The sequence below is a fragment of the Mustela lutreola genome, chromosome 8 (genome assembly GCF_030435805.1).
Source record: "Mustela lutreola isolate mMusLut2 chromosome 8, mMusLut2.pri, whole genome shotgun sequence".
Taxonomy (NCBI): domain Eukaryota; kingdom Metazoa; phylum Chordata; class Mammalia; order Carnivora; family Mustelidae; genus Mustela; species Mustela lutreola.
The window spans coordinates 87,537,738-87,565,540 of NC_081297.1; the positions used below are offsets into that span (position 1 = coordinate 87,537,738).

A 27,803-nucleotide genomic window follows, 5' to 3' on the forward strand; every position below is an offset into this window, starting at 1 on the left:
TGTTGAATAGCAGTGGTGATAATGGACATCCCTGCCGTGTTCCTGACCTTAGTGGAAAAGCTTTCAGTTTTTCTCCATTGAGAATGATATTTGCAGTGGTTTTTCATAGATGCCTTTGATGATATTGAGGTATGTACCCTCTATCCCTACACTTTGAAGAGTTTTGATCAGGAAGGGATGCTGTACTTTGTCAAATGCTTTTTCAGCATCTGTTGAGAGTATCATATGGTTCTTGTTCTTTCTTTTATTGATGTGTTGTATCACATTGACTGATTTGCGGATGTTGAACCAACCTTGCAGCCCTGGAATAAATCCCACTTGGTCGTAGTGAATAATCCTTTTAATGTACTGTTGAATCCTATTGGCTAGTATTTTGGTGAGATTTTTCGCATCTGTGTTCATCAAGGCTATTGGTCTATAGCTCTCTTTTTTGATGGGATCCTTGTCTGGTTTGGGGCCTCATAAAATGAGTTTGGAAGTTTTCCTTTCATTGCTATTTTTTGGAACAGTTTCTGGAGAATAGGAATTAGTTCTTCTTTAAATGTTTGGTAGAATTTCCCCGGGAAGCCGTCTGGCCTGGGCATTTGTTTGTTTGGAGATTTTTAATGACTGTTTCAATCTCCTTACTGGTTATGGGTCTGTTCAGGCTTTCTATTTCTTCCTGGTTCAGTTGTGGTAGTTTATATGTTTCTAGGAATGCATCCATTTCTTCCAGATTGTCAAATAATTGGCGTAGAGTTGCTCATAGTATGTTCTTATAATAATTTGTATTTCTTTGGTGTTAGTTGTGATCTCTCCTCTTTCATTCATGATTTTATTTATTTGGGTCCTTTCTCTCTCTTTTTTTTTTTTTTTTTGATAAGTCTGGCCAGGGGTTTATCAATTTTATTAATTCTTTCAAAGAACCAGCTCCTAGTTTTGTTGATTTGTTCTATTGTTTTTTTAGTTTCAATTTCATTGATTTCTGCTCTGATCTTTATGATTTCTCTTCTCCTGCTGGGCTTAGGGTTTCTTTCTTGTTCTTTCTCCAGCTCCTTTCGGTGTAGGGTTAGGTTGTGTACCTGAGACCTTTCTTGTTTCTTGAGAAAGGCTTGTACCGCTATATATTTTCCTCTCAGGACTGCCTTTGTTGTGTCCCACAGATTTTGAACCGTTGTATTTTCATTATCATTTGTTTCCATGATTTTTTTCAATTCTTCTTTAATTTCCCCGTTGACCCATTCATTCTTTAGAAGGATGCTGTTTAGTCTCTATGTATTTGGGTTCTTTTCAAACTTCCTTTTGTGGTTGAGTTCTAGCTTTAGAGCATTGTGGTCTGAAAATATGCAGGGAATGATCCCAATCTTTTGATAGGTTGAGTCCTGATTTAGGACCGAGGATGTGATCTATTCTGGAGAATGTTCCATGTGCACTAGAGAAGAATGTGTATTCTGTTGCTTTGGGATGAAATGTTCTGAATATATCTGTGATGTCCATCTGGTCCAGTGTGTCATTTAAGGCCTTTATTTCCTTGCTGATCTTTTGCTTGGATGATCTGTCCATTTCAGTGAGGGGAGTGTTAAAGTCCCCTACTATTATTGTATTATTGTTGATGTGTTTCTTTTATTTTGTTATTAATTGGTTTATATAGTTGGCTGCTCCAACGTTGGGGGCATAGATATTTAAAATTGTTAGATCTTCTTGTTGGACAGACCCTTTGAATATGATATAGTGTCCTTCCTCATCTCTTATTATAGTCCTTGGCTTAAAATCTAATTGATCTGATATAAGGATTGCCACTCCTGCTTTCTTCTGATGTCCATTAGCATGGTAAATTCTTTTCCACCCCCTCACTTTAAATCTGGAGGTGTCTTCGGGCTTAAAATGAGTTTCTTGGAGGCAACATATAGATGGGCTTGTTTTTTTATCCATTCTGATACCCTGTGTCTTTTGACAGGGGCATTTAGTCCATTAACATTCAGGGTAACTATTGAGAGATATGAATTTAGTGCCATTGTATTGCCTGTAAGGTGACTGTTACTGTATATTGTCTCTGTTCCTTTCTGATCTACCACTTGTAGGCTCTCTCTTTGCTTAGAGGACCCCTTTCAAGATTTCCTGTAGAGCTGGTTTGATGTTTGCAAATTTTCAGTTTTTGTTTGTCCTGAAAGCTTTTAATCTCTCCTTCTATTTTCAATGATAGCCTAGCTGGATATAGTATTCTTGGCTGCATGTTTTTCTCGTTTAGTGCTCTGAAAATATCATGCCAGCTCTTTCTGGCCTGCCAGGTCTCTGTGGATAAGTCAGCTGCCAATCTAATATTTTTACCATTGTATGTTACAGACTTCTTTTCCCAGGCTGCTTTCAGGATTTTCTCTTTGTCACTAAGACTTTAAAATTTTACTATTTGGTGGCGGGGTGTGGGCCTATTCTTATTGATTTTGAGGGGCATTCTCTGAACCTCCTGAATTTTGATGCTCGTTCCCTTTGCCATATTGGGGAAATTCTCCCCAATAATTCTCTCCAGTATACCTTCTGCTCCCCTCTCTCTTCTTCTTCTGGAATCCCAATTATTCTAATGTTGTTTCGTCTTATGGTGTCAGTTATCTCTCGAATTCTCCCCTCGTGGTCCAGTAGCTGTTTGTCCCTCTTTTGCTCAGCTTCTTTATTCTCTGTCATTTGGTCTTCTATATCACTAATTCTTTCTTCTGCCTCATTTATCCAAGCAGTGAGAGCCTCCATTTTTTATTGCACCTCATTAATAGCTTTTTTTATTTCAACTTGGTTAGATTTTAGTTCTTTTATTTCTCCAGAAAGGGCTTTTATCTCTCTCGAGAGGGTTTCTCTAATATCTTCCATGCCTTTTTCGAGCCCGGCTAGAACCTTGAGAATTGTCATTCTGAACTCTAGATCTGACATATTACCAATGTCTGTATTGATTAGGTCCCTAGCCTTCGGTACTGCCTCTTGTTCTTTTTTTTGTGTTGAATTTTTCCGTCTTGTCATTTTGTCCAGATAAGAGTATATGAAGGAGCAAGTAAAATACTAAAAGGGTGGCAACAACCCCAGGAAAATATGCTTTAACCAAATTAGAAGAGATCCCAAATCGTGAGCGGGGAGAAAGGGGATAAAAAGAGGTTCAAAAAGGAAGAAAGAGAAAAAAGAAAACACATTAGAAAAATATAAAAAAGAAAAAATATATATATTAGATAAACTAGTTAAAAAACGTTAAAAAAGAAAAAGGTAAAAGTTAAAAAAAAATTTTACCCAAAGGCAAGAAAAAAAAACAAAAAATGAAAAAGAAAAACATTAAATTAACTGCAAGACTAAAAAAAATCACAGGGAGAAAGCCATGAGTTCCATGCTTGGCTTTCTCCTCCTCTGGAATTCTGCTGCTCTCCTTGGTATTTAGACCGCACTCCTTGGTAGGTGAACTTGGCCTCGGCTGGATTTCTTGTTGATCTTCTGAGGGAGGGGCCTGTTGTAGTGATTCTCAAGTGTCTTTGCCCCAGGCGGAATTTCACCGCCCTTACCCGGGCCGGGGTGAGTAATCTGCTAGGGTTTGCTTTCAGGAGCTTTTGTTCCCTGAGCGCTTTCCGTAGAGTTCCGGAGGACGGGAACACAAATGGCAGCCTCCTGGTCTCCGGCCTGGAGGAGCCGACAGCCCAGGGCCCCACTCCTCAGTGCTCCCTCAGAGAACAGCGCCAGTTACTCCCGTCTGCCCGACCTCTGGCTGCGCTCCGAGCTCACCGAGCCTGCGGCCAGTTCAAGGTAACACCGAGCTGTGGGCTTACTGTAGCCAAGTTTCCCGTTCCAGTACCCGCAAGCTCTCGACACTCAGACACCCCCGATCCTTCTGTGACCCTGCGGGACCTGAGGCCACGCTGACCCCGTGTGGGCTTCGCCCCGGGTAGCCTCTGGAGCGATGTCCCTCAGCGGAACAGACTTTTAAAAGTCCTGATTTTGTGCGCGGTTGCTCCGCCGCTTGCCGGGATGCGGCCCCTCCCCCTGGGGTCTATCTTCCCGTCGCTTTGGATTCACTTCTCTGTGGGTCCTACCTTTCAGAAAGTGGTTGTTTTTCTGTTTCCAGAATTACTGTTCTTCTTCTCTTCGATCTGCTGATGGATTTTCAGGTGTTTGCAATCTTTAGATAAGCTATCTAGCTGATCTCCGGCTAGCTGAAGTAGTCTCAGCCTGCTACTTCTCGTCATCTTGACTCCTCCCAGAAATATGTGTTTTAATACAAGCTCACAGAGTGGGGCATAACCTCCAAGTCCCTGGCAGCTGACATCACAGATCACACAGGGTGGGTTTGGATCACTGTGTGGCTGGTGAGGAGACTTCCTGCAGAAGTGGCCTCACCTCTCCTGGAACACAGAGAGGCAGGACAGAGAAGGAAATATTTAGGTTATGAGCCACTGAGCTAGGGGACTGATTTCTTTTCTCTCTACCCATCACACATTCATAACCGTGGACATAAAAACTGTAGTGAATCTTTCCTAGTTGCTTTGTGTGAGGTGTATTAAATGTAAGAATTCACAAAACTAAATTCCTCGCTCTTCTCCCTTCTCAGTCATGGATCCTAGATTGGCTGCTGCCCCCATTTCTCCAGTGTTTCCTTCTCAGACAGCCTGGTCCTTTCCTTCTTGCAGGTGGTTATGAAGGTCCTGCCCCTTTCTCCTTCTTCCTCTCTGTTCACTGCATCCTTGTGGGCCTAGGTGGTAAAGGGAAGGGGTGGACTGTCCATGCTTGGCCCTCAGCACAGCTAAATGGATGATGCGGAATGAAGAGAAAGGGACCAAAGTGCCAGCTGACCTTGGCTAGCTGATGTTGGAGCTAAAGGTTTATGACTGGGGGGCCAAAGTTATATTTTAATCTGAGATGATATTTTCAAGATTTGTGATGAGGCTAACCAGTCCGTGAATTAACCTGTCATGACTCACACTCAAACACTGCTTGCACATCTTATGTGAGAATTACTCTACAATAATTCATGACCTGTTGTCTTATGGCTTAATTATCACATGACACTACATGAGTTAGATGAACCCAAGTTGGAATATGTCTTGCGGTGTGCTAAAAAGCAGAATGTGGGGAACCATTGTCCTTTTTCCTGGATGGAAAGCAGTATTGATTTTTCTATGATGTCCTCTATGTTTCTTTGATATTTGTATAAGTTTCTATGATATTTGTGCTGCAACAAGTGACATGGGACTTGTGAGCTTTAGTTTGTTGATTGAATACCATTTTCCAGTAAATATTTATTGTTTACTTAGGCATTATGGAGGGATAACACATAACAGAAAAAAAATATGAAGCAGCAGCTCTGAAGCCTGAGCAACAGAACTCAACAGCCCCAACTCAACTCAGCTTAACTCAGCCTCATCGAACCTGATCTTAGACTCTCCACTCCTGGGCTTTCTACAGCTCTCTGACCCTAGAGTCCTTTTCATTCCAGCTAGAATGCCATGTAAGGCACTTCACAGAATTGGTCCAAAGCTGGTACGCAGACGAATGCTGGAGGAAGATGTGAATGAGATGGTGCCTGCCAGAAGACGGACCACTCTGGATTTAGTGGCCCTGGGTGTGGGCTGCACAGTGGGAGTAGGTGTGTTTGTCCTGGCTTGGGAGGTGGCTAGAGACATAGCAGGGCCATCCATTGTGGTCTGCTTGTTGGGATCCAGCTTGTCTTCTAGGTTGGCTGGGCTGTGCTTTGCAGAGTTTGGTGTCCAGGTTCCCTATGCTGGCTCTTCATATCTCTACACCTGTATCACTATGGATTAAATCTGGGCTTTCATCACTGGCTAGAACCTCATTGACTTCTTTGTTGCTCATACAGCCACTGTGGCTCAGGCTTGGACCTTAGCTTTTGACAATCTGCTTGGGAACCAGATCTCTCAGACCCTGCATGAGAGCATCTCACCAAATGTTTCCCAGCACCTGGGAGAAATTCCAGGCTTCATTGTTTGGGCCTTATGTTGTTGATGATGGAATTGCTGACTCTGAGGAATAGGTAGATTTTCCCAGTTTCCAACGTGGTCACATTGGTGAAACTTTTGGCTCTCAGTTTTGGCATCATCTCAGGCTTCATTAAAGGAGACCTGTACAAATGATAGCTTACAGAAGAGGACTATGTAAAGGCTGGATTCAATGACACCTCTAACTTGGGCCTCTAGGCTCTGGAGGATTTGTGCCTTTTGGGTTCAGGGGGATTCTCTGTGGAGTAGCTATCTGTTTCTATGCATTTATTTGTTTTAGCATTATTATTACAAGAGTGGAAGAAGCCCAGAATCCTGAGCCCTGCATTGGGCTCTCTGCTCAGCAGGGAACCTGCTTCCTCTTCTCTTTCTGCCTGCCTCTCTGCCTACTTGTGACCTCTGTCTGTCAAATAAATGAATAAAATCTTAAAAAAAAAAAAAGACTATCATCTGGAAAACTACCTTGACAAACAGCATTTCTCTCCATTCAGAACTAAATCTAGAAGTGCCTCTAGACCTGTACTAAGCTATTACAATTACACAAAGCTGCCTTTGTGTGGCTACACCTGAATTCTAGTGACTATCCTGTCTCTTCCATCAGAATGGAGTCTTACTCCAAGCAAGGAGTAAGTTCTTTCCTTCCTCTTGACACAATATTAAGAACAGTGTTGTTCATTCAAAGAGCAACAGGAAAAATGCAGACCTGGAACAGGAAAATACCCGACATGACCTCCGTTGGTCCTGCTCCATGTCTTTCCATGGAATATGGGAAGGGGCCAGAAGTAGTGAAATTGATGAAAGGCCCAACCTGCTCTCTCTGGCTCCAGGGATTTCCTGAACATGAGACTGGCTCCAGTGTGGGCATAACAAGCATCTTTTTTGATGCAGTCAATGGCTGGAACAGAAAGGCCAGTGTTTTTCTGTTGCATTTATATATGGGGCCTGCCCTGGGATAGAAGGCTAGGAAGCTACTTTTTTACTCACGGCATTTCTTATTTTCCCCACATGGGGTAGGTAACTCCAGGGAAGCCTGGTGGAGGCAGAACCTCTCATATATTTACACACTCCTTTGGATGTTTCTTTGTAGGACTGGTGCAAAAACCTTGTGAGAGCATCTAAGATATCTTGGTAAAAAGGAATGCATACCCCAAATGTGGAGGAAAATGGACTGACATAGGAGGAATTAATAACTGGATAGGAGTTAAGGCATCATTCCTTTGGAAGAAAAAGTATGAGTAGAAACGGAGAAAGAGGTATTACTCTAGGGACACTTCCTGGAGGAAGACACTTATGGATAAATTTGGGAAATAAAAAAGAGAAAGGTGAGCTGGAAGAGAAATGGGACAGTCATTCTAGGCACATGGACCTTTAAGAGTCTTGAAAGAATGAGACTCTTTTTCCACATTTCAAGGGAATATGAGCCAGGTTTATATTGTTGTGTATTGTGTCATGGAGCGAGATTCCTGAATTAGGAGGGAATGAGCTAATTCTCATTGCCATCTGGAGGATAGATAGCAGAAGGATGTGGACAGATAGACTCTTCCTGTGATACAGTTGTAGCACCCACTATATCATCTAGATCCTTGCTCTAGTAGCATGGGTGTCACTTGGGAGCTTGTAGAAATGCAAAGTCTTAGACCCCAAATCAGATCTATAGAATCAGAATCTGCATTTTAGCAGGTTTCCAAGTAATTTGTATGTTTTTTCAGGTTTGAGAAGCATTGGCCTGAGGTGATCAGTGATAGGTGTCTGGTCTCAGAGGTGCACTATGGAATGTCTGCAAACTTTGGAACTGGGAATACAAGAGGATGAGCCTAGGCTGGGGGAGTTGAGTTTGGGGGAAGAGGGAGAAGTATGGGCATTGGCTTCCTCTTGCCTCCAGGCCTCCCACATGGATAACTATGGCAGACTTTGACACTCTGCTCACTTTGGGACAATGCCTTTTGTGCCCTCCCAGGAAACTACTTGGTCTTCAGGGGTCCCCTGGCACAAGAATTGCATCTGTAGGGACTACTGCCCATTCTCATACCTCTTCTTCATATGATGGCCTTAAAGGAATGGGGGAGGTCATCTTAGTCATGTCCTGACTTATGGTCTTACTGTCCCTTAATCAAATGAGTGATAATGTGATGACACTAATCCAGGAGGCTCTGGAGGTTGGGGGGATTGAAATAGGCGTTCTTAAGTATCTGTCCTGGAAATTAGAAATCTTTCATCTTTTCAAAACTATATGAAGATGCCAGAAGATTGCATGTATGGTTATACCCTGATAGGGCCCCAAATTTATGCTTTTTTTAGAGATCCTTTGATGATTTTCAATCGGTTAATAACAAACTATTTGAGACTTGTAATTCCAGAGACGAGCTGATAGGCAATGGAACAATGTTACCAGGTGGGAATTTGGGAGTTTTCTTACACTTTTGAGGGTTGATGTACCTCATCCCGAATCAGAATGAGTGATGAAGACAGGCCAATATTGAAGGAAAACAGGCTGAGTTGAACATAAGGAAAAATATTCTGAGATTAGCAAGGTGATGGGGGATATGGCTGTCTCACTTGGATGTGAGAGATAAAAAGTTTCCAGAACAAACAAAAACTGAAAGAATTTGCAAACACCAAACCAGCTCTACAGGAAATATTGAAAGGGTTCCTCTAAGCAAAAGAGACCCTAAAAGTAGTAGACCAGAAAGTAACAGAGACAATATACAGTAACAGTCACCTTACAGGCAATGCAATGACACTAAATTCATGCCCAATCAGAGGACACAGGGTATCAGAATAGATAAAAAACAAAACCCATCAATATGCTGCCTACAAGAAACTCATTTTAGACGTGAAGACACCTCCAGATTTAAAGTGACAGGGTCTAAAACAATGTACCATGCTAATGGACATCAGAAGAAAGCTGGGGTGGCAATTCTTAGATCAATTAGATTTTAAGCCAAAGACTATAATAGGAGATGAGAAAGGACACTATATCATACTCAAAGGGTCTGTCCAATAAGAAGATCTAACAATTTTAAATATCTATGCCCCTAATGTGCGAGCATCCAACTATATAAACCAGTTAATAACAAATTCAAATAAACACATTGACAATAATACAATAATAGTAGGGGACCTTAACACTCCCCTCACTGAAATGGACAGATCATCCAAGCAAAAGATCAACAAGGAAATAAAGGCCTTAAATGAAACACTGGACCAGATGGACATCACATATATATTTAGAACATTCCATCCCAAAGCAACAGAACACACATTCTTCTCTAGTGCACATGGAACGTTCTCCAGAATAGATCACATCCTGGGTCACAAGTCAGGTCTCAACTGATATCAAATTATTGGGATCATTCCCTGCATATTTTCAGACCACAATGCTCTGAAGCTAGAACTCAGTCATAAGGGGAAATTTGGAAAGAACACAAATACATGGAGACTGAACAGCATCCTTTTAAAGAATGAATGGGCCAACCAGGAAATTAAAGAAGAATTGAAAAAATTCATGTAAACAAATGATAATGAAAACACAGTGGTTCAAAATCTGTAAGACAGAGCAAAGGCAGTCCTGAGAGGAAAATATATAGAGATCTAAGCCTTTCTCAGGAACAAGAAAGGTCTCAGGTACACAACATAACTCTACACCTAAAGGAGCTGGAGAAAGAACAACAAAGAAAGCCTAAACCCAGCAGGAGGAGAGAAATAATAAAGATCAGAGCAGAACTCAATGAAATAGAAACCAAAAAACAATAGAACAAATCAATGAAACTAGGAGCTGGTTCTTTGAAAGAATTAATAAGATTGATAATCCCTGGTCAGACTTATCAAAAAGAAAAGAGAAAGGACCCAAATAAATAAATCCATGAATGAAAGAGAAGAGATCACAACCAACACCAAAAAATTACAAACAATTATAAGAACATACTATGAGCAACTCTACGCCAACAAATTTGACAATATGGAAGAAAAGGATGCATTCCTAGAGACCTATAAACTACCAAAACTGAACCAGGAAGAAATAGGAAACGTGAACAGACCCATAACCAGTAAGGAGATTGAAACAATCATCAAAAATCTCCAAACAAACAAAAGCCCAGGGCCAGACGGCTTCCCAGGGGAATTCTACCAAACACTTTTTTTTTTTTTTTGGAAAGATTTTATTTATTTATTTGACAAAGATCACAAGTAGGTGGAGAGGCAGGAAGCAGGCTCCCTGCTGAGCAGAGAGCCCGATGTGGGGCTCGATCCCAGGACTCTGAGATCATGACCTGAGCTGAAATAAGAGGCTTTAACCCACTGAGCCATCCAGGCACCCCACCTACCAAACATTTAAAGAAGAATTAATTCCTATTCTCCAGAAACTGTTCCAAATATTAGAAATGGAAGGAAAACTTCCAAACTCATTTTATGACACCAGCATCACCTTGATCCCAAGCCAGACAAGGATCCCATCAAAAAGAGAATTATAGACCAAAATTCTTGATGAACACAGATGCAAAAATTCTCACCAAAACACTAGCCAATAAGATACAACAGTACACTAAAAGGATTATTCACCATGACCAAGTGGAATTTATTCCCACTTGCAAGTTTGGTTCAACACCCATAGATCAGTCAATGTGATACGATACATTAATAAAAGAAATAGCAAGAACCATATGATACTCTCAGTAGATGCTGATAAAGCATTTGACAAAGTACAGCATCTCTTCCTGATCAAAACTCTTCAAAGTGTAGGGATAGAACGCACATACCTCAATATCATCAAAGCCATCTATTAAAAACCCACAGCAAATATCATTCTCAATGGAGAAAAACTGCGAGCTTTCCCCCTAAGGTCAGGAACATGGCAGGGATGTCCATTATCACCACTGCTATTCAACATAGTACTAGATGTTCTATCCTCAGCAATCAGACAACAAAAAGAAATTAAAGTCATCCAAACTGGCAAAGAAGTCAAACTATCACTCATTGCATATGACATGATACTATATGTGGAAAACCCAAAAGACTCCACTCCAAAACTGCTACAACTTGTACAGGAAATCATTAAAGTGTCAGGATATAAAATCAATGCACAGAAATCAGTTGTATTTCTTTACACCAACAACAGGACAGAAGAAAGAGAAATTAAGGAGTCAGCTCCATTTACAATTGCACCCCAAACCATAAGATACTTAGGCATAAACCTAACCAAAGAGGCACAGAATCTATACTCAGAAAACTCTAAAGTTCTCATGAAAGAAATTGGGGATGACACAAAGAAATGGAAAAATGTACCATGCTCATGAATTGGAAGAACATATATTGTGAAAATGTCTATGCTACCTAAAGCAATCTACACATTTAATGCAATCCCTATCAAAATCCCTTCCATTTTTTTCAAAGAAATGGAACAAATAATCCTAAAATTTATATGGAACCAGAAAAGACCTAGAATAGCCAAAGGAATATTGAAAAAGAAAGCCAAAGTTGGTGGTATTCTCATCGAGCACTATTACAAAGCTGTCATCATCAAGACAGTATTGTACTGGCACAAAAACAGACATATAAATCAATAGAATAGAATAGAGAGCCCAGAGATAGACCCTCAACTCTATGGTCAACTAATCTTCAAGAAAGCAGGAAAGAATGCCCAATGGAAAAAAGCCTCTTCAACAAATGGTTTTGGGAAAATTGGACAGCCACATGCAGAAAAAGGAAAATGGACCATTTCCTTACACCACACACAAAAATAGACTCAAAATGAATGAAGAACCTCAATGTGAGAAAGGAATCCATCAAAATCTTTGAGGAGAACACAGACAGCAATCTCTTCAACCTCAGCCACAGTAACTTCTTCCTAGGAACATTGCTAAAGGCTAGGGAAGTAAGGGTTAAAGATGAACTATTGCGACTTCATCAAGATCAAAAGGTTTTGCACAGCAAAGGAAACAGTTAACAAAACCAAAAGACAACTGACCGAATGGGAGAAGATATTTGCAGACGACATATCAGATAAAGGGCTAGTGTCCAAAATCTATAAAGAGCTTTGCAAACTCAACACCCAAAGAACAAATAATCCAATCAAGAAATGGGCAGAAGACATGAACAGACATTTCTGTAAAGAAGACATCCAGATGGCCAACAGACACATGAAAAAGTGCTCCACATCACTTGGCATCAGGGAAATACAAATCAAGACCACAGTGAGATTTCACCTCACACCAGTCAGAATGGCTAAAATTAACAAGTCAGGAAATGACAGATGCTGGTGAGGATGCGGAGAAAGGGGAACCCTCCTACACTGTTGGTGGGAATGCAAGCTGGTGCAACCACTCTGGAAAACAGCATGGAGCTTCCTCAAAAAGTTGAAAATAGAACTACCCTATGACCCAGCAATTGCACTACTGGGTATTTAACCTAAAGATACAAAGGTATTGATCTGAAGGGGCACGTACACCTGACTGTTTATAGCAGCAATGTCCACAATAGCCAAACTATGGAAAGAACCTAGATGTCCATCAACAGATGAATGGATAAAGAAGAAATGGTATATATATATATATATATATATATATATATATATATATATATATATATATATATATACAATGGAATACTATGCAGCCATCAAAAGAAATGAAATCTTGCCATTTGTAATAATGTGGATGGAACTAGAGGGTATTATGCTTAGCGGAATAAGTCAATTGGAGAAAGGCAACTATCATATGATCTCCCTGATATGAGGAAGTGGAGATGCAACATGGGGGGTTAAGGGGGTAGGAAAAGAATAAATGAAACAAGATGGGATCAGGAGGGAGAAAACCATAAGAGACTCTTTTTTTTTTTTCTTTTTTTTTCATAAGAGTCTCTTAATGTCACAAAACAAACTGAGGGTGTCCAGGGAGAGGGTGATGGGGTTATGGACATTGGGGAGGGTATGTGATATGGTGAGTGCTGTGAAGTGTGTAAACCTGGCAATTCACAGACCTATATCCCTGAGGCTAATAATTCATTGTATGTTTATAAAAAAATAAAAAATAAATTAAAAATTGTAATCAAGTCTCAGGTTTAGGAGAATAAGCTGCATGTTAGGGCTCAAATAAAAGTTTTAGGTTTTCAGGTTCTTCCTGTCTCCATGTATATATATTATCTCATTGATGAGACTGAAAACCTCCAAGGGAATAGAAAAATCCCTTTAATGTATTATTTCTTTATATCTCCAATGCCTACAGAGTGATGATGAAAATAATAGCTACTATTTACTGAATACTCTGCCCTATGCTTTGTTCCAAGCACTTTACAGGATCATCTATTTAATACAAAAGTTGTAGGGGTTGAATATTGTTATATTCACTTTACAAAAGTTGACTAAGGAGGGAAAAAATGAAACAAGATAGGTTGGGAGGAAGACAAATCATAAGAGACTCTTAATCTCACAAAACAAACTGAGGGTTTCTGGGGGATGAGGGGAGTAGGGATAGGGTGGCTGGCTTATAGACATTGGGGAGGGTATGTGCTATGGTGAGTGCTGTGAAATGTGTAACCCTGATAATTCACAGACCTATACCCCTGGGGGCAAATAACACATTATATGTTAATTTTTTTAAAAAGCTGTAACTAAGGCTCAGAGAGGTGAAAAATGCAATGAAGTAATTTGTGCAAACTGAGTACTGAAGCTAAGACTTGTACCAGCTTTGAGCAAAGTTCATGCTGGTAACCTCTTCTTAAGCTGTACTCTGTACAGAGCAGCCACTCAGTGAGGGATAGGTGATCATTGAAACATGATGGCATAGAGGTAATAGAAAGATAATGGTTAATTACAGATAGCGAATAATGAATAAATAATTTCTATTTCTTTGTGCCCTATGGTCAGAGTCAGTTAGTGACACACACAAGCTTGTACTCAGACATTCTCTCAACTTCACTCTGCTCCACCCTGCCATTAGGAGCTTGGAAAGGGGAAAGGCTGGGCATATTATATTGATTAAAGCATCTCATTGAAAGATATGTGTGTGCTAGGTATATGGACATATGTATTGAATTTGAGTGGAAATAAGCACCAAGGAATGGGATATATTTCCTCTATAAATATGACTGTGGTTGTTAGGTATGATGTGTGTGCCTCTGTGTGTGTGTGTGTGTGTGTGTGTGTGTGTGTGTGTGCCTCTGTTTGTGTGTGCATACACAAATCCTGAAGGAGTTCAACAAGCTGTACTGAACTAGCTACCTTCCTTCCTTGGCCCTGATTTGTGTGTTTGTACCAAATCCTGATATTAACTTTTCATCTACTTTCAAGGGAACATCCATGAGTTTTCTTTCTGGGAAATTCATGGCTAAGATGTTGGGATGCTTTGGAGCCCCTATAAATCTGTTATAGGCAGGAGAGGTAACAGAGAAAGAGCACAACAACCAGAGGAAATTGCCTCATGACTTTTCTTTCTAGCCTAATACACAGCCATCCTTGTAACCACCCATGTAACCACCTCCCCTATCCTAGAACTCCTTCATGGAAGGTACTAAAAGAAGCTATTTTACTTATATATTTGCTTACAAAGGGGATTTTCTATTTGAGCCATCCCAGAAAATGGAGAATTAAAATTTATATTAACTCAGGAATGTAGAGTTGAGATTGTGAGAAATAGGGGACTTGTGAAATGAACATCATAGAAAACAAGGAGCTTTGACAGAAGAAAGGATGTAAGAGGAGCTGAATGTCTCTGTTTCCTTATTTAGAGCACCTGAAGCAAAGCTCCGGAAACAGGACTCAGGACAACCTGCACGTGGTTTGAAGGCAGACACAGCCCAGGAATCCCTTCTTCTACCTTCTAATGCCAGCACTTGGGAGACTGTTTTATGAGGGATTTTTATGACAAACTTTGCATCTGACCTTTAATGGCATCTCTTGTCCAGTGAAGGAGGAAATACAGGTATTTATTGACATATAGTGTCTAAAGATCAAGGAAAATTGACTATAGAGATGGAAGGAGGAGGGGTGTCTCTCTTTCCTTCAGGCACGCAAATTATCCAACTTAAGTGGTGTGGTATATTCTTTGTGCTTTTCTTAGTAATGAGATTAAGAAATCCTCTCATTGTCAATAAGGAACTTAGGGGAGGGAGAGAAGAGATGAGAGACCTATAGATGGAGGCATAATGGGTACCCTGCTCCATTTGAACAGTACAGACCTTTAATAAGATCAGCTGCAAGATAAGGAGGGAAAAAGTGGACCCTGGGACTCAGGTCCTGACCCTTATTGCCCTATAGAAAGCTTCTGGCTTCTGCAGTAATACCTTGAATTTCACTGGTCCTTGTATTTCACTCTTATGATGATCACAAGGTCAGCATCAAATAATGCCCTAAGTCAAGAAATCTTTCACAGTAACTGTCTTTTCCTTGGAATTCCATACTCCCAATCTCTGACTACTGAAATCCTACACAATCACCACAGTCCAGGTTTAAATTTACTTCTTGCATACACCTTCCTGGATAACTCACATCAGAAGCAACTTATTTCCTTCAACCATCTTTACTCCTCTGTGTCAATCTACCATAGTTATCTCTCCACACACTGTCTTCTGTTGTAGTTACCCTGTATCTTCCTTGTCCCTTACTCAACTCTTAGCTTTTGGAGTGGGGAGACTGTGCCCTGTATATTTTTACATTCTCTCCACTGGGCCCAGCACAGAGCCCAAGAATTGTTAAATACATTTCATGCAAAGTATACAGTTGCAGGGAGAGAGGCCATGTGCAGAGATGTAGAAGTAAGTGCATTATGAATGTTGATTAAGGATATTATTGTTAGTATAGGTCAGGTCATGATACTTTCAGGTATAGATCATATTATTAGGAAATTTTTACCCAACCAATAGATTGGTTTCTTCTTTGGTCCTACTTTCATCCTCCCTGCTATCTTGGGAAGAGGGTAAGTCAGGGCTCTCCCCTTTTCTCAGGAGGGACCCTGCCCCCTCTTCTCCAGCTGAGGATTTGCGAGCAAAGCAGAGTTAAGAGCTTTGATCTTGCTACAGACTTGGAGACAGAAGAAGATAGTGGTGTCTGAAATAATGGCCCAGGATGTGAGGAGATGGAGACAGAAGTACACAATGAGAGAGGCAAATTGCTGTCACAGAGACTTCCTCTCACCTCCCACCTCAGTCTCAGTGAGTTCTGGGCTCTGTTCTCTTTGGGTCAGGGTTTTGGGGCTTCAGGGAAGGGGGAGATATCCCCTGATTTTAGAGGCCCCCACCCTCTGACCCCAGTCATCCCTGGATCCCTGCTCCAAGGCTGAAGACAGCCCAGGCTATGAGGGGCAAGCAGTCCGCCAGTATCCCAGCAGCCTCAGCTAAGCAGTTCATACCAAGGTCTTCCTTTGACCACTTTCCCACCGGCCTCCTTCAGAACAAGTTGGTAGTATTAGTTTCTGTCTCTTGCACATCAGGGGTCACATTAGAAAAGGCTTGGGAGTGGGTAAGAAGAATCTGACACTGGTACCTGGAGCTTTTACACCTGTTCACCCTTTCCCAACACTGCTTCCTCCTGGGACATATTTTTTAGTCAGTAGTTCAAGCCTGATGGTTCCCCTTTTCAGGAAGATTTTGACCTTGGTAGAGTTGGGGATATTGTTCTATACATTTTACTCCATCTCCTCATGGTTCTTCAGTCTTTCGATGCTCCCCTGGCAACGGGTCCCTCCCTCCCTCCAGGGGAGCCCAGTACCAGCGCCCAGGGCCCAGGCCTTGCTCTGCAGGGAGCGCCGTTCTCTGCTGCCATCTTGTGGCCGCAGAGAGCTTAGCAAGCCTCTGCTGAGTAGCTTCCCCTCCTATCCTCGCCCCCTGGTGGAAATTGCGTGTACCACAAGAAGCATTCTGTGGTCCTCCAACTTCATCTTTCCCTCCAAATGCCCTGCTTTCTGGAGGCACTCAGGACCTCCTTAAGGCTGGGAAAGTCTTCCTGAGATTTCATCCCTTTTGCTGTTGTCTGAGGTTTTAGTTCTGCTTTGGGGGATGTGCGGTGTAGACAAACGGCTGAGATAAAGATATTGAGCAGAGAGAGCAATTTCTCTTTCTCTTGGTCTCCATCTACAACCTCAGCTCCCAGAGTTGCAGAGTTTTTAAAGAAAGCGGCAGGGGTATGATATCCTGGAGAGAATGGGTCTAGAGCAGACCGGGACTATGAGTCTAGGCTTCTGTGAATTTGCACCTGAGCTCAGCCCATTAGCCTCAGAGGAGACAGATTGGCTGGAGCCAGGGGGGAGGAGGCACGGATGCTGGAGGGAGATGGCCTATGAGACAGATGCTGGCAGGACTCCTTATCTCCCTCTCTGGAGTCCCCTGTTTCAGGATCTCCGTTACATACAGTGCAGCTCTGGGCATACTCACCAGAGGCATATTTTTGTCCTTTAGGGTAGATCGAATTTTAGAAAATTATCAAGGTTTCTCTGAGGCTGGTGAAAAAGGTGAGGACCCAGATGGGAAAGGGCCCTGGCCAGGGGAGCTCCCTGACAGCTGGGAAGAGGAAGCTGACGGCAGAACAGAGAGACACAGTGCTCTGGGCACTCCCTCAGCAAATGTGTGTGAGCTGAGTTGCTCAAGGGCAACTGGACCAGACGCCATGACTTGAATGATGAGAGACTGATAATGACTACAGGAGGAAAGACGGAGAAAGATACAGAATTCTGGAAGGTTTTTGAGGAACAAGAATATTGATACTCATTTAGCAACGAGCAGGAACATGGAGAGAAGGGGATCAGAGAAGTTAGATCTCTCAGAAAGTGCATGACTTTGAGGGAGGGAGTGTGAACCCTGCAGGCAGATGAGGAGGGAATGTATAGGGGTGTGTGTGTGTGTGTGTGTGTGTGTGTGTCTTTGTGTCTGTGTGCTCCTTGTTCTAGTATTGACCAGCCATAGCTCAAAGGATATCCTTTCCAAAATGTATCCTAAATTGTTTTTGCTATAATTAAGCCCATCCTTCTAGTGGTGGCATCTGAAGTCCTGACATATAGTGTCTAGTGTTTCATAAAAGATGTGTGTCCACAGGGGACAAGGAGAGTAACTTGTAGAACTTGAAGAAGAAATGCAGTTATCAACTCCTGGATTTAATTACATGAAAGCCCTGGAAGTTCTGAACTTTATTATACTTCTCTATACCCGTGGGAATGGCATGAACCTGGGTGGTTTTGTCCCAGTTCTTCTCTTCAGAACTTCTCTGGAAGGTTCCCTCTCCCCTTCCCTCCTGCTGCTACAGCCACTCCTTGGGCTCTAGGTGTCACCAGACATCTGGCCTCTGGGACCTTCAAATATTGCTTCAGGGAAGAGGTGGGCGAACAATACCTTTTAGATTGCTTGAGTTAATGTTCTTAGGGTCTCCCCTACCCTGAGAGGAGCTGGGGGAGCTGGTCTTTGCAGAATATCAAGAAAGCCTGGGGGAAAAGGCAGGATCCAGCTTCACATGCTAAGCCTTAGGTCTTCACACTTGGCTGATTTCTCTATCACTGGTCCCTTAAAACCTAGACTTAAGCATGTATACTGATCACTATTCTTTGCCTCAATTTATCCTCTTTTGGGCTTCATATGTGCATTTGTGGGGGCCCTTGAGTGAGGAGCTGCTTGTAGTCATGGATGACTACCAAATTAATGGGCAGTCACTAGTATGTTGTTTTGATCATACTGTGCGTGGTCCTTCAGCTCTCCATGCAGACCCAGTCCCAGACCTCCACCTCTCCTCCCTCTCCTCCATGGGATCCCTAACCAGACTGTCCCAGCACCTTCTCCAGAGCTTGTCAGCCTCCCTTGCCTGCCTGCCTCAGTTTCTCTTTTTCCTTAGCCCCCACTCCCCTGGGAATGTCAGGCTGCATGAACCCTGAGAAATGAGGGCTGAGCTCAGGACTCTTTGCATGGCAGCACTGTTGGGGGAGGAGAGGTGAGGTCCATACCCATGCAGGGCGTCAGGGACCCCAGGTGGGCACTGGGAGGCGGCCCCACTTCTCAGCTTTCTGGGCCCTTCCAGCAGCAGCAGCAGCTCTGGAGAGGGACCCAGACTCAGCAGGAGCCTGGTGAGAGGAAAGAGGCACCTGGAGTAACAATGCAGCCCTCCCCCTGCATGGCTCCCCGCTCCTGCTGCACTCCTGCTTCCTTCTCTCTCTCTGTCTGCTCCTTCCCTCCTCCCTGCAGCCCTGTCTACTTCCTTCCAGCTTGGCCTCCTTCACCTTCACCCCATCAGCACATCTGTCTGTCTGGGCCTGTTTGTCTGTCTGTCTGTCTGACTGCAGATATTCTGTGGTCTGAGATGTCCCAGGACTGGGTCTACCCTCAGCTCTCCCTTCTGGCTGTCCCTCTCCCTGCATCCCTCCCCCAGAGTCTGAGGGTCTCTTTTCCCATCACATCTGTCTGAGTCTCACCCTGTGAACCTGTCAGCGTCTCCCCCGCATCTCCTTCTGTCTGTGTCCTGTGCTGCCTCCCCCACCCCTGCTCCCTCTCTGCTCTCCCTCCCAGCTCTCTTCCCTGCTTCTTTTATCTTTTTCTCTCAGCCCCTTTCCGTGTCTCTGCCCCACACCCCTGCCTCTCCTCCTTTTCCCTTTTCCCCTCCTCAAGATGCAGAAACTTCCTGGTGACATCACCTGGGTGAGCTCCACCTGCCAGTTTCCCCCATTCTGTCCCCCTCCCCCAGGGGAGACTTCTGGCCCCAAATCTGTATCCTCTGCATTCCCCCAGTCCTGGGCCAGTTGTCTTCCTTACCTATTGATTGTCTGGAGAACCTGGCATTTTCCCCAGCCTCACACCCTCTATACAGCAGGCAGTGAGTAGCACAGGGAGAAAGGGGAAGAGATTGCTCTGGGGACCAGTTGCATGGATAGACCGACCCTCCCCTGTATCTGCCCTTCTTGCCCTCAAGCAGGTGCACATCTGGGGAAATCCCAGTTGAGGCGGGGAGACAGCCCAGGACTGTTGGAACAGACACACATCAAACACCCAGGTGCCCCTCCCCTTCTGTTCTGTCCTGAAAGCCATCCTTCCAGTCCTGCCTGCCCCCTTTGCCTCTGGGAATTCTGGCTCTGTAGTCTTGGCTGGGCCACTCTTCCCCTGCCCCGCACAGCACCTGGAACACAAGAGGTGCTCAGTTGGTGCCCTTGGCCCATGCCTCCTGCAGATGTGTTAGGGCAGGGTCAGTGTGATTTATGGTTTCTCCTCAGCTGGAGGTTCTTCCTGTGATCAGGAGCAATTCTGCTCCAAGTTCAGTGTCTCTTCCTATAGCTAGTACAGACTCTGACCCTTTAGGGACCTGCCATTACCATCTCTCTATTCCTTTCATCTCCACCTCAGGCTTTAAGGCACACAGTTGAGGGTTTAGAGGCATGTCAGCAGCATCAAGTGGAGACAGTGGTGGTGCCGCTTTACCTTGAGACCCACGGATTCTTGGGCGCCTCACCTGTGCATTCAGCACTGGGTCTCTGAGTAGGCCCCACCTTCTGCATTTCTGAGAAGTCTGCCTCTGTTTGAAGATTAAGCCACCTTGAGTGCAGTATATTACTGAGGGTGTGTATTCAGAGAAGGTGCATGAAAGAAGGAGCCGTGGGCCCTGACCACTCAGAACTACTAGTCTAAAATGGAGACATAGTATAGTGATGGATGGGACCACTAGATGGATTTCTAGATTCTATGCTTACAAGGAGAGGAAGGATTTAGAGGAAAAAAACAAAGCTGTTTCATAAAGATTCTTGGAAAAAGTGGGTATGGATCAGTGCTCATTTTAGACAAAGACCGACATATATCATGGTTTTAGTTTGGAAAATAAGATGGACAGGCAGATGGAATTTCTTCTACTGCTTTCTCCTGAGGACTTTTTTATTTTTTATTTATTTATTTATTTATTTTAAGAGAGAGAGAGAGTGCACAGGGAACTGGGGGAAAGGAGAGAGGCTACAGGAGAGAGAAAGAGAGAAGATCTTAAGCAGTCTCTATGCCCAGGGTAGGCCTTGACACAGCGCTCCATCTTATGACCCTGAGAACATGACCTGAGCCAAAACCAAGAGTTAGATGCTTTATCAACTGAGCCACCCAGGTGCCCATCTCCTGAGGACTGTTCTTAGGTATTCTGTGTGGATGGGATTCAGAGTTGAATAAAAGAGAATTGTACAAGGAAGTAGAAAAGAAATTAATTTTCACTGTTGATATCAAATTGTCACATCAATTCTAATCCTTTAACTGCACTCTTCCTGGCTTTCCCAGCTCTCTTTCTGATTCCTGTTTATAAATTCTCACTCTGATTCTTCCTGGTAGCCCATCTAGTTTCCGAAGGCCTCTAGAATCAGAAGCTCAGGTATTTCTGATTTGTCAGGTTGATTTTCTTGTTTGGGTGTAATAGAAATGTTAAGAATTTTCAAAACTAGAATCTGACTGAAACTAAACCTGTCAATGTGTTAAATCATGAATGAGGAAGGTTTCACTTATCTCTGTGTTCTCTGAAGTTATCCCAAGGAACTAAGAAGAGGAACCTGTTCACAACCATCCCAGAATGATACTGGGTAATATGCAGTTTATACAGCCTCTAGAGAAGCTCTGGCTGTCTTCTTGCTTACCAAAATAATGGCATCATTTTACTAGTGTCGTGTATGCATCATTTTAATAGTGTAGTTGCTGGGGCTCCATAGATACTGTGGGAAGGAAACAAAATAGTTTTGGTTTCCATCTATGTGGATTTTGGTCTCCATTTGCCTGGTCGGATTTGGTCTAGATACATTTGGTCTGGTTTGCATTAGTCTGCATCAGGATGACTTGGAATTCAGCCTCTGCCAGACTGGGATGGAATTGGAGAAGTGTAGTGCTGGAGCTGGTAGGGTAGATAGGTGAGTTGGAGGAGGTGTCTATGCTTCCTCTTGGCCTAATGAGCAGTTTGGCAGGGGAATGGGGGCTGCCATGCCTTCAAGTTCAAGTCTTGGTTGCGCCTAGTAATATTGACTTTCAGATTTAGGGTTTCTATCCTCATTGAGAAACTTTGAAGCAGGTTCTACCTTGAGGAGGTTTTACTTTAGAAAGAGAGACCAAGGCTTCTTCCAAGTAACATGCAAACAGTAGAAAGTAAGATCACAAGTGTAGTATGCCTGGTAAGTGATCCATTTGTTGATGTACTCAGAAGACTCCTAAGAGAGAAGTTGGGGTATTTATTTTCCTTAGTATGAGTTGAATTTAGTTATTTCAGCTTTCTTTCTAACTTTTCAGGGAAACTGAGATTCCCTTCTCTTTCCCCAGGAGAGAAGTCACACACATTTTACTACTGTAGTGGTTTATCTCTACTGGCCTTTTCTGCACAGACCAAGACTGCGAATTATTGATAGTAATTATTATTAATATTTCATATTCATATCTACATCTGTATCAATATCTGTAGCATATATTTACCTCGATCTTTCTCCCTGGGAAAAATGTATTTATTAGTTCAAGGTGTGGTGGAGTTTGTGTTCTTGGTGGTGGCAGGGAAGGAAGGCCTAAAAGAGGCTCTATTCATTGGCTCATAGCCCAGGCTGAAGCTATCGCTTGAACTAATGTTTTCCTGGGAAAGAGTTATACACAGTGTCAAAATAGGATAATTATACCCTTTCCATGAAATCTTCGCAGGCTGACTCACTAGCCTTGCAAATACTGGAAAATGTGGCCCTAACTACTCTTCTCTTCCATCCACTAGGAAGACACCTGGGAATTTGACATGCACTTGCCTTGACTGTTCATTTCTGATTGAGGAATACCCTTCTTGGCTCATAGTCAATGCAGGATAAAAAGATTCCTTGAGTTAAAATTTGACACCCCCCCCCCGCCCTTATCTGTCTCATGTGGCTGTTGGTAAATCATTACACTGGGACTGGTTTGTGGCAAATAAGGAATTAAGATGGATTTGTAGATAGAAGGTCTGGCCCATAACCCAGGGGTTCCCTTTGAACATCTATAGAGAAGATGTCTCAATTTTGACTTAATCTTTCCGTGTTTAAAAACTTCTGACAACATTTCTTCAAATTCTCTCAAAACCAAAGCATGAGTAGGGAGGAGAGTGGGGGCTTCATGACTTTGTTCTCTGATCTCCACTACTCATTCCAGGGCATTGCTGTGAAATGTTCATCCAAATCCTTGCTCCTGTTGAGGAGGGGGCTGTTTGAATAGCAGGAGGGGAGGAGGTGGGAGAGGGAACCACATGTGGTGTTCCTTCATTAAGAAAACACATTCAGACTATGGTTTGAGTGAGTTAAAAATAACTCCTTGTGAAAAATTATTAAGGAGTTAAAAGTGAGGGTTTTAATACAAGTTCACAGTGCCAAACAGGGTCTCCAGGGCCCCTATCAGCTGACATCCCAGATGGCTCAGTGTGTGTATGGAGCACAGTGTGGCCAGTGAGGAGACTGTCTGCAGAAGTGTGTTAACCTTCTCTCCTGGGACCCAGAGAGGGAGGAGACAGGAGGAACTGTTTAGGTTATCAGCCACTGTGTTAAGTGACTTATTTCTTTTCTTCCTACCCATCACACTCTCATAGCTATGGATATAAAAACTGTTGTTAATTTTTGTCTGGATACTTTGGGCGAAGTTTATTAAATGTGAGAATTTATAAACCTTTCCTTTCTCCTCTCCCTTCTCAGCCCTGGATCCTGAGTTGGCTGCTGCCCCCATTTCTCCAATCTTTCCTTCCTAGACAGTCTTGTCCTCTCCTTTTTGCAGGTGTGGACTCTGCCCCTTTCTCCCTCTTCTTTGTTCATAGCACCCCTTTTGGCCCAGTGAGTAAAGGGAAGGAGTAGACAGTACATCCCTTGCCAACAGTACAACTGAATAGATCATGCAAAATGAAGAGAAAGTGGGCTAAACTGCCATCTGACCTTAGGTGAATTTAGGGCTAAGGGTTGTAAGACTAGGGATCAATATTTGTATTTTAAACTCAGGTAATATTTAAAAAATGATTGTACTACTGCAAAGTGGCCTTCTGGTCCATGAATTTATGTGTCATAAATCACACTCCAGCACCAAGCAAACATCCCACATGAGAACTGTAACACAATACATTCACGTCCTGTTGGGTTTTACAGCTACATTAATACATGACTTAGAGGAACTCAAATAGGATTATGTCATATGGTATGCAAAAAAGGGAGAATGTTGGGAGGTACTTAGCCCTTTTTCTGGGAGGAAAGCAGGGTTGATTTTTCTAGGGTGTCGCTTGATGTCAATTTCTGTGATATTTGTGATGCCACAGGTGACGTGAGACATCTGAATTTTGGTCGGTGGGTTAAACACCATTTTTCACTAAACATTTCTTATTTATTTAGGCCTTATGGAGAGATAGCATATATCAGATAAAATATGTTGCAGTAGATTTGAAGCCTGAGCAAGGGAAATCAGTGGCCCTAACCCAGCTTGGCTTAACTTAGCCTCACTGAACACAATCTGAGCCTCTGGGCAACCTGGGCTTGTTACAGCTCCTCTGATCCTGGAATTCTCTTCAATTCCAGCTAGAATGCTGTGCCAGGCACTTCATAGATTTGTTCAAAAGATGGTATACGGACATACACTGGAGCAGCTGGTACCTGAGACTGCCCCCAACAGAAGCCTGAGCACTCTGGCTTTAGTGGCCCTGGGTGTGGCCCTCACAGTGGGTGTGGGTATGTATATCCTGGCTGGTAAGGTGGCCGGCAATCAAGCAGGAACATCCATTGTGATCTGTTTTTTGGTGGCCGGCCCATCTTCTGTGTTGTACTGCAACATATTTTATTTGGTATATGCATACTATGCAGAGTTTAGTGCCCGGATTCCCCATCCTGGCTCGGCATATCTCTACGCCTATGTCACACTGGGTGAAATCTGGACTTTCATCACTGGCTGGAACCTCATCCTCTCCCTTGATGCTGATACAGTCAAAATGACCCAAGCCTGGACCTTGGCTTTCACCAGTCTGCTTGGGAACCGGATCTCTCAGACCCTGCATGAGAGCATCTTAGTGCACGTTCCTGAAGTCCTTGCAGATTATCTAGGTTTCCTTAGGGGAGAGCTGTCGCAGCCGGTGCGACAAGAGGGAGCAGGGTTGAAGGATAGGAGAACGAAGAAAGGGAGTGTGGGGAACAGGAGGGACACAGGCGAACGTGTCAAGCAAGTGCCAAAGTTTATTTTGCAGAGTTCTGATTTATACCACACAGTAAGAGAATCGCCTTCTGTACATCTAGTTTCTATTTTGGCCTGAGAGTAGCTGGCCATGCAGAGATATCAGACAGCCTTGACCTTTGTGGTTTGGACACTGAGGCCATAACTCAATATTCTCAAAACACAGGAGACTTATTAACTTAGTCTTGAGACTGCAGCTGCAATGGCAACAAGCCAAACCTTACAATGTTCTCATGCAATCACCAGGGAAACACGGTGGCACTCTAGCTCGCCACCGGTGAAGGTCCTCGGTTGAAGAGGTTCCCAAGAACTGTTGCTCTATTGGGTTAACCCCTTCTAGGCACGAGGCTCCCAACAGAGAGCTGGTGTTGTTGCTCATGGAGTTGCAGACTGTGTGCAATGGTCAGCTTTTCGTGGTTACCAAAGTGGTCACATTGGTGAAATTTTGGTTCTCAGTTTTGTCATCATCTTTGGCTTCACTAAGAGGGACCTGCACAACTGCAAGCTCACAGAAGAGGAGTTCATACACACTGGACTCAAGGACAACTCTGGCTTGGACCCTTTGGGCTCAGGAGGATTGTTGCCTTTGGCTTTGAGGGGACTTTCCAGGGTGCAGTTACCTGTTTCTATGCACTTATTGGTTCCCACAATATTCTTTTTTTTAAAAGATTTTATTTTTATTTATTTGACAGACAGAGATTACAAGTAGGCAGAGAAGCAGTCGAGGTGTGTGTGGGGGGGTGCTAAGCAGGCTCCCTGCTGAGCAGAGAGCCCGTTGCGGGGCTCGATCCCAGGACCCTGGGATCATGACCTGAGCTGAAGGCAGAGGCTTTAACACACTGAGCCACCCAGGCGCCCCCCACAATATTCTTACCAAAGTTGAGGAAGCCCAGAATCCCAAGCATTCCATCCCATGGGCATTGTGATTTTACTGTTCATCTGTGTTTTGATGTATTTTGGTGTCTCTGTAGCACTGACACTCACGGTTCCTTACTACCAGCTTCAACCTGGGAGCACCTTGTCTGAGGCATTTCTCCACATTGGTTGGGCCCCTGCCTATTATATTGTAGCTTTTGGATTTGTCTTTAGTCTTTCTGCCAGCCTTTTGGACTTTATGCTCCCCATAGGTCAGTTGATACATGTGATGGCAAAGGATGTCTCCTGTTCCCTGTCCTTGCCAGGATCCAAACTGGCACTTATGGTTCCATTGTGGCCTCTGTGATCTTGGGCATTATTGCACCAATCATGGCGTTCTTCTTTGGACTCACCGATCTTGTGAACTTCAGGTCGATTGGGTCCCTGTTAGTTTAGTCCCAGGTGGCTCTTTTTGTTCTCATCCTCAGGTATCAGCCTGAGACGAAGAATGGGGGGAATGAAGTGCAGGTGCAGGGAGAAACTGTACCTGCAGCAGAGTAGCTGACTCTAAGGAGACTAGGTTTTCCAGTCAGCCCCACCCCTACTCTACTCTCTGGCCGCGTCGTCTATGTTTGCTCCTCACTGCTTGCTTTGCTGCGGACTCTTCTTTGCCTGGTGCTGGCACAGTGGCCACGTCTGCTTTTTGCAGACTCTGTGGATCACAATGGTTGTGCTGTTTCTCGTGCTCTTCACTGGGATCACTGGGGTCATCTGGAAATAGCCACAGAGTTGCACTGCCTTTCCCTTGAAGGTCCCTGCTCTTCTTCTCCTCCCACTCCTGAGCACCCATGTGAATATTTGCCTTATGATGCAGATGACAGCTCACACCTGGGCTGTTTTGGTGTCTGGAAGCTGATTGATTTGCTATCTACTTTGGCTATGGGATCCAACATATCCTACAGGACTTTAGAATGACCAACTCCTCTTAAGTTAGGGCCAAAACCAGTACACATTTGGTTTGACATAATCATACCTGAATGCAGCCTATTCTCCCCACACAATAATTTGGAGTACTCCTGAGCATGTGGAAACTAGGCCTCCATGGGGTGTTGGTAGGGGAACATTTTATTGTGGAGTGAATGATGTATCTTTGCTCTTTCTCCTTTTTTTTTTTTAACTTGTCTACTTTTCAGTTGTGTCTTCAAAAAGAATTACTATTAAAAGAAACTAGAAACAATGTGTTTGTTTTTTTTAGATAAATACCCAGTAGAGGAATTGCTTGATCATATGGTAATTCTATTTTTAATTTCTTAGGAACATGCACACTATTTTCCACAGTGGCTGTACCAATTTACTTTGCTACACAACAGCACATGAGGTTGCTTTTTCCTCCATACCTCATCAACACTTGTTATTTCTTGTCTTTTTTAAAATTTTAGCCCTCTGACAAGTGTAAAGTGATACATCTTTGTAGTTTTAATTTGCATTTCCCTGATGAGTAGTGATGCTGAGCATCTTTTCATGTGTCTGTTGGTCTTTGCTCATTTTTAAATGAATATTTTTGGTGTTGAGTTATATAAGCTCATTTTATATATTTTGGATATTAACCCCTTATTGGATATATTATTTGCAAATATTTTCTCTCATTGAGTAGGTTGATTTTTGTTTTATTGATGATTTCTTTGCTGTGCAAAAGATTCTTATTTACACTAACTCAAAAACATATATGCACCCTTATATTTATTGTAGCATTATATACAATAACCAGGATATGGAAGCAACACAAGTGCCTGTCAACAGAGAAATGGATTAAAGATATATCACTCACACACACACACACACACACAGAGTGGAATATTGAAAAAAATGATCTTGCCATTTATA

General features: G+C 43.1%; 1 pseudogene; it reads left to right on the forward strand.

The window, feature by feature from the left end:
* The first annotated feature begins 4,168 nt into the window (after nucleotides 1–4,168).
* LOC131838973 (cationic amino acid transporter 3-like) lies at nucleotides 4,169–27,745 on the forward strand (annotated as a pseudogene).
* The last annotated feature ends 58 nt before the right edge of the window (nucleotides 27,746–27,803 follow it).